General features: G+C 40.9%; 1 long non-coding RNA gene across 1 annotated transcript in view; it reads left to right on the forward strand.

The window, feature by feature from the left end:
- Positions 1 to 12,933, forward strand: part of LOC149155629 (uncharacterized) — a 106,313-nt gene that overhangs the window by 52,591 nt on the left and 40,789 nt on the right. The window lies entirely within an intron of this gene.

A 12,933-nucleotide genomic window follows, 5' to 3' on the forward strand; every position in this document is an offset into this window, starting at 1 on the left:
CAGAATTGGGAGACTCAATCTTGATTTAGTCCCAACTCAATCAATGGAGCAGCCTGGACCATCTCAGAAACGTTCCCCAAAGTGGCTGACAAAGACACTTGAAAGTGTTCATCCTGATGAGGTTAGGAAGACAGGAACTAGAAATTCAACCCAACAAAATGGAGGTGATGTAGATGACTCTGATTCACCTGTGGATATGGATGTTTCTTATGATTGTGAATTGAATTTGTCTATAGATTTTGAACAAACTACCTTCAAAGAAGCTGCTTCTCATGATGAATGGAAAGAAGCAATGCAAAAGGAGTATGATGCCTTGATAAAGAATGGCACTTGGAAGCTGGTTGATCCTCCATTGGGAACCAAACCAATTGGCTGCAAGTGGGTCTACAAGAACAAGTATAAAGCTGATGGCTCACTTGACAAGCACAAAGCCAGGTTTGTGGAAAAAGGTTTTGCACAGAAGGAAGGAGTCGATTATGAGGAGACTTTTGCCCTCACAGCAAAATGGGCTACCATCCGGACACTCTTTGTTCGGACACTCTTTGCCCTAGCAGCTTTGAACGGTTGGAAAGTCCATCAAATGGATGTAAAAACTGCTTTCTTGAATAGAGATCTAAAAGAGAATGTTTTTATGTCCCAGCCTGAAGGATTTGTTGTAAAAGGACATGAACATAAAGCATGTAAACTTGTGAAATCCTTGTATGGCCTCAATCAAGCACCACGAGCTTGGTATGAAAAACTAACTAAGCGTCTTCTGAAACTCAATTTCAAACATTATGATCTTGATGATGCAACTTTGTTTGTCAAGAAGGTTGGCAAAACAGTGGTATATCTTGTGGTATATGTGATGATCTTTTGATGACAGACAACAATGAGAGCTACATTGCATCCATAAAGAAGGAATTGAGGAAAGATTTTGAAATGACTGATTTGGGCTATGTTCATTACTATCTTGGTATTGAAGTAACTCAACATCCGAAGTCTATATTCCTTTCTCCAAAGAAGTACATTGGAGATTTGTTGAATAGGTTGGGCATGACTGAATGCAATCCTCTGACTACTCCAATGGAACAAAACTTAAAGCTCACATCCATTGAAGGAAAAGGATTTGAGGATGCAACAAAGTATAGACCGCTTGTAGGAAGTCTCAACTACTTGACTACTACCAGACTAGACATTTCGTTTGCTGTTGGAATCCTCTCCAGGTTTATGCAAAAGCCTTGTGAGGGACATTGGTCTGCTACAAAAAGAGTTCTAAAGTACTTGAAGGGAACTCAAGACTTTGGAATCAAGTATACACAGGTGGGCGACTTCAGCTTGACTGGATACTCTGATTCAGGCTTTGATGGAGACAAAGAAACTGGAGTATCTACTTCGGGTTATGCTATTAGCCTTGGATCAGGAGTTTTCTCCGGGAGATCACGCAAACAATTAGTTCCAGTAGATTCCACTGTTAGGATATTCCGACACATAGGATATAGTTAAGTTCAACTTGGTCTAGTGTAGAGTTAGGTATAGAGTTAGGTAAAGTGTGTTTCTTTACCGTTGTACATTTTGTAACTTACAATCCGACGGTCACGATATGTAGTGATCCGACGGTTCATTCTCTCCTCGGTATTACCGACACTTGATCCGTGGCTTGACACCCGATTGGTCCATGAGTTCTATTTAAAGCGCATGGAGGGTCATTGTTCGGGTAATCCGTGCATGAGAGAAGCTTATGTAAATTTTCATTCTTTGATTAATAAATTGCCTGTAGTACCCACGTTGGGACAGGCCGTGGACTGTTTCCCTCTTTGAGGGTTTTAACCACGTCAAAAATACTGGTGTATTGATCTGTGATCTGGTTGTGAGCGGTGTCCTTTTGGTATTCTTTCTGAGGAACTTACCCAGTAAATTCCTACATGGTATCAGAGCTATTTGAGGGCCGCGTCCGTTGGTGATCCAAATCTGAAGCCGGTAGAACTGCATGCGGCTGTCGTTTCCTAGATCTGTTGTTTCTGACTGCTTTCGGGCCGAGAGGACTGCTCTGTTGCGTTCGGAGCATCTGTTCCAGTGAGGAACCCCTTTCGTTTCACGCGAAAAGGTTTCCGGTAGCCCTAGCTGCGTCATTTTTCAGATCGGGAGGTATACAGTGTTTTTTGCAGTTTACTGTTATTTTCTCTCTGCTTATTTCGGTTTCGGTTTATTTAGCCTTTTTTTTTAACCGGATCTATACCTTTCATTTCTGCGTATGCTCTTTGCCCTGCGACTCTGTGCGATCTGGGCAAATAAAAAACAGAAAGGAAGGATTTTTCTCATGCGTATGCTCTTTTCCCTGCACCTTAGTGTGATCTCGGAAAATCAGAAACATTGAGAAAAATATTTAGTTTTTCGGCTAAAGCTAACTTTGAGATTTTTTTTAAAATTTTTAGTTTTTTGGCTAAAGCTAACTTCGAGCCGCAAGGTTCGTTTTTCTTTGCATATTCGTGTTGGGTTTTGTGTTTTGTGTTTTGTAGGGAAAAAGAGCTTTCTCAAGGCAAGCACGCAAACCAAGGCCCCCCCTCTCTCTCTCTCTCAAATTTTTTGTATAGATCAATTGATTCAAAGCTATTTTAAGAGAGTAGAGGTCTTGGGTTCAAGTCTCCATTTTGTGGGGGCGGATTTTTTCATTCCCGCACATTCGCGCATTTTGCCGGCAACGACAACAATTTTTTTTCAAAAAGCCATAACTTCTTCATCCGGAAGCCTTTTTCAGAGCCGTTTTTTTTAAAACCGCCTATTTTTTCGAGATCTATCCATTGGAACACTTACTTTCAGCATCTTCAGCTTCAGTTTTTTTTTTTTAAATGGAAAGTCCATGCCAAGTCATTCTTGACAGCACTAACTACTTCCAATGGGTAGCCTACATGGAAGATTTACTTAGAAGTAAAGGTCTCTTCAGAATAGCCACAGACCAAGAGAAGAAACCAAAAGATGAAGACAAGGCTGCAAAATGGGAAAATAGACAAGATCAAGCACATGGTTTGATAGGGATGTCTATTTCTCCTGATCTTAGATTCCACATTGCAGAACTTGAGACTCCTCATAAAGCATTAGAAAAACTCGCTAAAGTTTTTGGGATTAAAAATGAAATTAGAGCCCATCAACTTGAAAATGAGTTGCTTACTTTGGATCCTAATAATTTTTCTTGCATTGAAGATTTCTTGTCCAAATTCAAGACTCTTAGATATCTCTTGGAAGGTGTTAAAGTTAAGAAAGAAGATGGTAACCTTATTTATTCCATCCTTACTAAGTTGGGACCAGCCTACTCTGTATTTGTTTCCACTTTCCATTCTACAAGGGAAGCTTTCATTTGTCAAGGAAAAGACTACAAGGCCCCTTCCTTTGACTCCTTTTGTGATTCTTTAATAAGAGAACAAGAAAAACTCTTACACCTTGGTCTTCTTAATCTTGGAAACTCTTCCACGAAAGCGTTAGCCGCCCAGCAACAACCAAATTCAAAGAATCCTAAGAAGTCATATCCTCAAAAGAATGGTCCTAAACCAACTCAGCCTCAAAATGAAAGATCATTTCAGCAAAATGATAAGACCAATAAAAACAAATGGAAGAAGACTGATAGACATTGTAACTTTTGTAATCGAGATGGCCACTTAGAATCTAAATGCTTTAAGAAGATGGAAGCCTTGGAAGCCGCAATGAAGAAACATAACATCCATGTGGAGCCTACTTCAACTTCAACTTCCGGAATGGCACTTTCTGCATGTCGTTGTCAATCATCTCAGTCTGGTTATGCATTAAATGTATCTTCTTCTTCTTCTCATTCTCATGAGTGGCTCATTGATTCTGGAGCCTCTTATCACATGGCCAAAAACCAAGCCATGTTTTCTTCTTTAAATGATTGTAACACCAAAAATATATATGTTGGTGATGATAGATCTCTTAATGTTGTAGGGACTGGAACTGTTCATCTAGACAATGGTCAGTTTAATGATGTATTATGTGTTCCAACCTTATCCTGCAACCTTCTATCTGTCTATCAGATAACTCATTCAGGTGAAGGTAAAATTGTTGAATTTTCACCTCATGATGTTGTAATCAAGGATCTAAAATATCCTAAACAGATTCTAGCTACTGGTCTTGCTGATGATTCCACAAGGTTGTATAAGTTTCACAACTTTGGGTCATCAAATCTTCCCTCAGTATTTGTTGCTCATAATGATGAAGTGAGCAAACTTTGGCATGAGCGATTTGGTCACTTAAACTATCGCTCCCTTCAGCATCTATGTAAAGAAAATATGGTGACAGGTCTTCCTATGGTATCTTGCAGAGATGGTGTTTGTTCCGGATGTGTACTCGGAAAACATCATCGGGACAGTTTTGACAAACGTGCCTCTTGGCACGCCTCAGCCCCTTTACAGCTTGTGCACAGTGATTTATGTGGTCCTCTTCCTGTTGCTTCATTCTCTGGCTGCAAGTACTTCTTAACTTTCATTGATGATTTCTCCAGACGCACTTGGGTATACTTCTTAAAACTCAAGAGCGAAGTATTTAACACATTTTTGGCCTTCAAAGCCTTTGTTGAAAAACAATCTGGACATCAAATTCTTAAGCTAAGAACTGATAATGGTGGAGAATATGTTAAAAACACATTCATCAACTTTTGCACCGAAAATGGAATTCAAATGCAACATACTGTTCCATACACTCCACAACAAAATGGTGTAGCTGAAAGGAAAAATCGCACCTTAAAGGAAATGGCTAATTGTATGCTGCAATCTAAAGGACTCAGTCTTAGTTTTTGGGCCGAAGCAATTAATTGTGCAAATTATATAATCAATCGCACTCCTACTAAGGTTCTAGAGAATATCACTCCAGAAGAAGCTTGGAGTTCCATTAAACCAGATGTAAGTCACTTTCGTGTGTTTGGAAGTGAAGCATGGGCCCATATTCCAGATGAAAAGCATAAAGCTTTAGAACCTACGAGTGAGAAATGTACTTTTGTTGGATATTCTGAAGATGTAAAAGGTTATAGACTTATTCCATTTAAGTCCAAAAATGTTATCATTAGAAGAGATGTAAAATTTGATGAAAATAAATCGGCCTGCGAGCCTAGTCCGGCGGATGTGCCACCTCTTCCTATCTCTTCTACTTTTGAAAACATTTCTTCTTCAGATGATGAAAGCGAGGATGATAATCCTCCCCCACCTTCTCAGGATCCTCAACTTCCAAGATGGGTCCGTGCTACTCGGGATGCAGCTGGTGATCTTGTCGGTGATCCTACAGATCAACGACGTACACGTTCTCAGTTTGAAAGAGCCTCTTCTTTACTGGCTCAAGCTCCAGTAAATCATGATCCTGACACTTTTGCAGAAGCTTCAGGCCATCCACATTGGGAAGCAGCTATGAATGAAGAATATCATTCATTGATGACAAATGATACATGGGATCTTGTTCCTCTACCAAAGGGACGCAAACTTGTTAGATGTAAATGGGTTTACAGAACCAAGTATGGACCAGATGGGAAAGTTGATAAACATAAAGCTCGTCTCGTTGCTAAGGGCTTTTCACAGGTTGAAGGCATTGACTACACTGAAACCTTCTCCCCTGTTGCCAAAATGAACTCTATCCGCGTTGTTCTTTCCCTTGCTGCCTCTTTAAAATGGGAAGTCCATCAGATGGATGTTAAATCTGCCTTCTTGCATGGGGACTTGCAGGAAGAAATCTATATGGAACAACCCATTGGCTTCATACAAACAGACTCCAGCCTTGTTTGTCGACTTAAGAAATCCCTTTATGGCCTCAAGCAAGCTCCTCGGGCTTGGTATGCCAAAATGGATAGCTTTCTTTTAGAATCTGGCTTTTCTAGGTGTCATTCTGACAATACTGTCTACACCAAGAAAGTGGGCAACTCTCTTATCATCCTTGTTCTTTATGTTGATGATCTTATTCTTACTGGTAGTGATCCCAACCTTATAAACCATGTGAAGTCCAGCCTTAAAAAGAAATTTGAAATGACAGACTTAGGACACTTACACTATTTTCTCGGTCTTCAAGTCTTGCAATCCAAGGAGGGTATTTTCATTTCCCAGTCCAAGTATGCTTGTGATATTCTTCGTCATTTTCACATGGAAGACTGTAAGCCAGCCCCTTCTCCCTTTCAGTCTAGAGTCAAACTTTTAGTCTCTTGTACTTCTCCTGAAGTTGACGCTACCTTATACCGTCAACTTGTAGGAAAACTCTTGTATTTAACCCATACTCGTCCTAATCTTTCCTTTGTTGTTGGCCTTGTTGCTCGTTTTATGCAAAACCCCCGTGAAAGTCATTGGAAAGCAGCTAAAAGAATACTTCGTTATGTTCGAGGTACAGTACAGTTTGGGATTCATTACAGTGCCAAAGCAGCTCCTCTGTTAGTTGGTTTCACTGATTCTGATTGGGCTGGTGACCCTGATGATCGGAAGTCTATTGCCGGTTATGTCTTCACTCTTGGTTCAGGACCTATTACATGGGCTTGTAAGAAACAGGCTGCCATTTCTCTTTCGTCAGTAGAAGCAGAGTATCGTGGTGCCGTGGAAGCTAGTAAGGAAGCCTTGTGGCTTCGTCAGATCCTATCAGAGTTTGGCTTTGAGCAGCAGCATCCAACCACACTTTGGTGTGATAATCAAAGTGCCATTCAGCTATGCAAAGATCCAGTCCAGCATCAACGCAGCAAACACATTGAACTACACATGCACTTCATCAGAAAGCTCATTCATGACCATGTTCTTGAAGTGCAATATTGTCCAACAGATGATCAGGTTGCAGACATCTTCACAAAGGCTCTCACAGAGGCGAAGTTCACTAAACTTCGATATATGCTTGGAGTTCAGGAAGTTGTCACTAAGGGGGGATAGGCTCTAGTGCCTCCTTCCTTCTCCTATTGCGTCATATTTGTAAATCCTTCAATCCTATCCCAAGTTGTTCTTAAGGGGGGATGTTAGGATATTCCGACACATAGGATATAGTTAAGTTCAACTTGGTCTAGTGTAGAGTTAGGTATAGAGTTAGGTAAAGTGTGTTTATTTACCGTTGTACATTTTGTAACTTACAATCCGACGGTTACGATATGTAGTGATCCGACGGTTCATTCTCTCCTCGGTATTACCGACACTTGATCCGTGGCTTGACACCCGATTGGTCCATGAGTTCTATTTAAATCACATGGAGGGTCATTGTTCGGGTAATCCGTGCATGAGAGAAGCTTATGTAAATTTTCATTCTTTGATTAATAAATTGCCTGTAGTACCCACGTTGGGACAGGCCGTGGACTGTTTCCCTCTTTGAGGGTTTTAACCACGTCAAAAATACTGGTGTATTGATCTGTGATCTGGTTGTGAGCGGTGTCCTTTTGGTATTCTTTCTGAGGAACTTACCCTGTAAATTCCTACATCCACAACAGAGGTAGAATATGTGGCAGCAGCTGAGGCAACAAAAGAAATTGTGTGGCTCAAGAAAATTCTAGAAGATTTGCAGGCTAAGTCACCTGACACGGGGATTCGGGACACGTAGGATTCGGGATTCGTGGTGTCGGATTCGGGACACGTTGACCCCCGGAACAAGACACGTTAGGACACGTTATATATTATTTTATTAAAATATATATATATATATATATATATTTAAAATATATATATATATATGATGATATATCTTAAAAATTAGTTATTATTAATTAACTTATTAGCATATTTCTTACACAAATTTTAATTAATGATACAAATTTATTGATTTCAAACATAGATCTTCAATGTTCATCTATAGCTATTAGCATGCATAGTACATACAAAATTCAAATAAATGTCAGTGGTACTGGTCACATAAATGATAAATGATAAATCTATTAAAAATTTAAATCATGATTCATAATTCATAACTGAAAGACAACTTACAACTACAAGATAGTAAGATAAACACACTGACAACTGTAGTTTTCTCATTAAGTCATCAAATCAAAATCTGTTACATAGGTAGTGTTGGTGCAATGCCAATGGCAAATAGAAATAGAAAATATAAAACAACTATAGGTATACAAGCCTCAAGGCATCAATCAGCATCAGAATCAGCATCACTGTCCCCATCATCATGGTCCCCACTGCTCTCCTCTGCATCCTCCTCCTCCCCTGTATCCATAGTCGCCTCTGCATCTGCTGGTATGGAGGTTGACCCCTCTAAGTCATCAAAACTAATAGGGTCTAGCACTGGATCACCGAGATCCATGTTGGCCAATGCCAACTCAACAGTGGTGTCCAGACCCATATCTTCAGGAAAGACATCCCACATCTTTGTCTTTCCCTCAACCACTCTTCCCTCTGCCTGTAAATAAGACGAAGGTTGGTGTGCACATACACCATTGTCTCTGCCCTGGACTGCTCAAGCCTGTTCTTCTTCACAGTATGCAAATTCCCATATGTGCTCCAATTCCTCTCGCAACAAGAGGATGAAGTCACCTAAGAGAGGAGCCTCATGGCTAACTGCTGAAGAGGACGGCTTGTTGCCCCATGATATGCCCACCAAGAGTAGGGCTTCTTAAGCCCCCTGTCTCTAATCACATCATAACCTGCAAACCGACCAGTGCCAGTGGAAAACTCTGCAAAGGAATCCTCCACCTCAGCAAGCAATGCACTATCCTGATAAATCCGCTGAAGCGCCTCTTTCCTCCCTGTGAGATTTCACCATCCATGTGAGGAGGGAATCTGCGGGAAGGTCCACCATTCAGCCACTCATGGCTGTAGTATTTGGGGTTCAATGAGTGAGCCAAACAATGTAAAGGTGTACAATTCTTGTCCCATCTGCGGACAAGAATATCATGTATGGTATCGCAGAAGGCCTCTGGTGATGTCTCATACGGGGGGCACTCACTCTGTAGAATAATGCTCCTCACAGACTCAATCATGGAATCCCATCCCTCATAAACCTCTCCTAGGATGGGTTTCTCTGTATCTGCAACTCGAAGCAAAGAGATGATAGGGTCCATGATCCGAATAATTAGATCTACCCTCTCCCACCAAGCATCATCTAGTACCGTGTCCTTCACTCTTTTAGAGGCTGCCTGATCTGTCTTTCTCCAAAAAGACCAAAACTCAGAAATAACCATGGACCCAAGAGCAGTCTTGACCTCCCTCAACCTCTTCTACATCATGAATGAAGATGCAAACCGTGTATCAGCAATCTTCAACAATGATAGATTGCTGTACTCCTTGTAGATAGTGAGGGCATTTGTATGATTTTGCACAAAGTTACGGATATGTCTTGCATCCTCAATAATGCTTCCAATCCAAAGCACATCAGAAGCAATGGATTTCAGTGCTAAGTTCAATGAATGGACAATGCAAGGTGTCCAAAACACTTGTGGATATTTAGCTTCCACAATCATGCCAGCCGCCTTGCAAACAGGTGCATTATCTGTAATGATTTGCACACACGAATCAACACCTACCTCTTCAATAACTCTAATAAATAACTCACCCATAAATTGTGCATCCTTGTATTCGCCAAGTGTATCCACTGCTTTCAGGAAAACTGGACCATTCAAGGAAGACACCATGAAGTTGATGATTGGGTGTCGTGCTGGATTTGTCCATCCATCAGAAACAATGCTAACCCCAGATGTTGGCCATGATGCCTTAATAGGCTCGAGCATTTTTTGCACCTCTTTTTTTGCCTTCGTCAACAATGTGGTTCTCAGCGTCTCTGACCCAGGAGGCACATACCCTGCTGGAGCCCCTTGAGTTAGAGCTCGGCACATCTCAACAAATAAAGGTGAACGTGCAACATTAAATGATATGAAGTTTTGATAGAAAAAGAAGGCAATGGTGAGATCAAGCTCGTCCCGTCTCTCTTTTTGGAAAATCCTGTCCATTGGACCAAGTGATCTTCTTTTTAATGCTTGTTCCCCAATAGAAGTAGAACTCTCAAATGGAAATTTGGAGGTGGCTTTCCTCAAAAATGGAAGGGGGTCTTCATTCTTGCCCTTGGGTGCTTTTGATTTTGAAGCCAGTGCCACATGTTCCATACCAACATGGGCCTCCTTTACCAATTCTTTTCTCTTTTGTTTAGGAATATCTTTACAAGCTCCAATCCCCTTACCAGGTATAGCCAACAAATGTGCTCTCACACGGTGATATGTGCTTGTGAAAGAAATGTTACAAACGCTGCATTTCCATTGCACATTGCCTCCTCCCTTTCCCTTGCTGTTTGACCCACCCTCTCTTGCGACATATTTCCACAATGGATATTTTTCATTGTCTTTAACTCCTCTTCCCTCAAGATTACTTGCAGCAGACTCTGATGATATTGGGGGAGGAAGAGCATCTCTACCCATGACATTCTTGCCCTTCCTTGCTGCCCCTGCCGTTGATTGAGCCATGTTACCTCAACCTGTAAAAAAAATGAACAAACTGCTGTAAAAATTTAAATGAACAAACTGCTGTAAAAATGAACAAACTGCTGTATTACGAAACTGCAGTCAAACATTCAAGTACTTTATTTCTGAACTATGATAATTATTTCCAATGCTAAGGAGTTTATTTCTGGTTATGAACATTGAGGTCAAAGTTAAATGTCATCTAGTAACCATTCTGTAAAGAATCAGATTCATTCACAACTGCCAAATGGTAAAAGTCACCTAATAAAAATTACCCCCACTAGAAAGTGCCACCAAATGGTCAAGACAAGCAAAAGTTCTTAAAACTTATCCTGAGAACAGCACCTTCTAAGCATGATAGGGATGTCTTTTTTCCTAGTTGATAGAGTCCCATGTTTTATTCAAGCAATAAACAATGGTATAAAAATATTGCAAGCCCACAGAGGAAAACATAGTAATTAGTATACATAACAGAGATTTGCAGAGGACACGGGCAGATAACATAGTATACATAGCAGATATTTGGAGACAAATGGATGATCCGACAGGCAGATAGGAATTGTGGGGCGCGATCATGCTGGCAACTTAGAACAAATGTGAAAATCAAAATTAAAAAAAACAAAAAGAAAAAGAGCTAACCCTAACGCATACCCAAACGATAAAGCAATTAAAAAAAGATGAAAATCGAATGTTTGTGCAGGTCTGGACGGCGGCGGATAGGAGCTCGAGCGGGGGGCGGAGAGGGGCTGCAGGTCGAGTTCGCAGGTTGATGTAGCTAGGGAGAAACAAGTTTGTGAAAGGGAGGAAGGAGCCGTGGGTATAGAGCCTCACGATCATATATACGCAGTCACAATCGCAGTTTACCATCACAATCAGACTATATATACGCAGGCGGCAGACTATATATACGCAGGTTATACAACACAGCAACTTAAAACTGAAATTGTAAACCCGTTCCCTTACCTGTAGAGTCTAGACTGTAGTGACGCAGCAACTGGACTGTGGTCTCCTCGCACGCAGCAACTGGACTGTGGTCTCCTCACACGCAGCAACTGGAAATGGACTGTGGTCGTTCGACAGCAACAAAGAATGATCATAGCAGCAGCCCGACGCCCCTTTTTAACACTGCAAAACCTCAAAACGAACCCTAAAACCCTCCAAATGCGTCGAAAAACCAGGACTCGTTTCCAGGATCGAGACACGAATTCGAAAATCGCGGCACGTTACGGGACACGACGTGCCCCAGTATGACACGACGTGCCCTCTAAACATGACACGAATCTGCACAGAATCGTGTCCGATTCGATCGATTCGGGATTCGTTGCCTGTTTAGAGCGAATCCGGTTTCATAGTTTGCAGGTAAAACAAGTACAATCGACCCCACTCATGATTGACAATACCTCGGCAATAAAGTTGGCCAAGAACCCAAAGTTCCATGATCGAACAAAGCACATCAATACAAAATATCATCTGATTCAACATCATGTTGAGGCCAAAACAATCCATCTTCGTCAGTGTTCCACTAATGAGAAGATTGCAAACATCTTCACTACAGCGCTTGGAAGAGAAAAGCTTGAAAGATTTAGAACGATGCTTGGACTCACCAATATCCCTTCAGATTAAGGGGGGAATGTTGACACCTAATCATAGGGATTGGGTGAACAATTGTAATTAGTGTAAATAAATAATAGAGGAAATGGAGAGTTATCGAGAGATGAACTGAACAGTCACTCCCTCTTGTATATAATAATGAACAACCTAAATGAATAACACAATTTCATTTTGAGGAGTTACCTCCTGGTCTGACAGATTGGGAATGCACAAACTTTAATTTAGTGAGATCTCAGCACTTCACTCCATGTATACAATGGAGATTACTCTCCCATAGATACATCTTGGCAATTCCTTTCAAACTCTAAAAAGAATATAGATTAGTCTAGTGGATCCAAATTTAGATGCATATTAGTGTAGTAGAGTGTTGCTAATTAAGCTATCATTCCTTTGGGTTTGGGTAAAAGGTTCCAAACTTGTCTGATTACTGTTACAACATAGGAAACTCTTATTTTCAAGAAAGTGAAACGATGAGTAGAAAGCAGGACTTGGGTGTTCTCATCTTGGTTTCTTCTTAGGAAATATAAAAAAGGTTGGGCTAGTCATGGCCTCCCATAGAGCTTGCACATGCCTAGCACTATTGCAATCAAAATATAAAGTATTCTTCTTGGACAACAAGGTTTGGTCTATCCTTTTGAGGAATCTTTCATCTCCCTTCCAAAAGTTGGACTAGGTGAATTGGAGCATAGCTAGGTTTTTCTTATAGATCATTTGGGTCACAAAGCCCAAGGCTATCCTTGATGGTTCTAGGTTGGCTACTCCCGCAGAGGAATTTTGACAAGGGTCCCTTTTTACCTTCTCGAGCATCCACCATGTTGAAGTCTCCACAAACAAGCCAATGGGCTTGAAAAAAGCTCATCTGCTAAATATTTTAGACCATAATAAAACATAGCAAGTAAATATGCAATGCAAGCAACACACATGTATGAGTGACTAGTAGC

The sequence above is a fragment of the Pinus tabuliformis genome, chromosome 9 (genome assembly GCF_031772625.1).
Source record: "Pinus tabuliformis cultivar Carrire ecotype Pingquan chromosome 9, CPIR1, whole genome shotgun sequence".
Lineage (NCBI taxonomy): Eukaryota > Viridiplantae > Streptophyta > Pinopsida > Pinales > Pinaceae > Pinus > Pinus tabuliformis.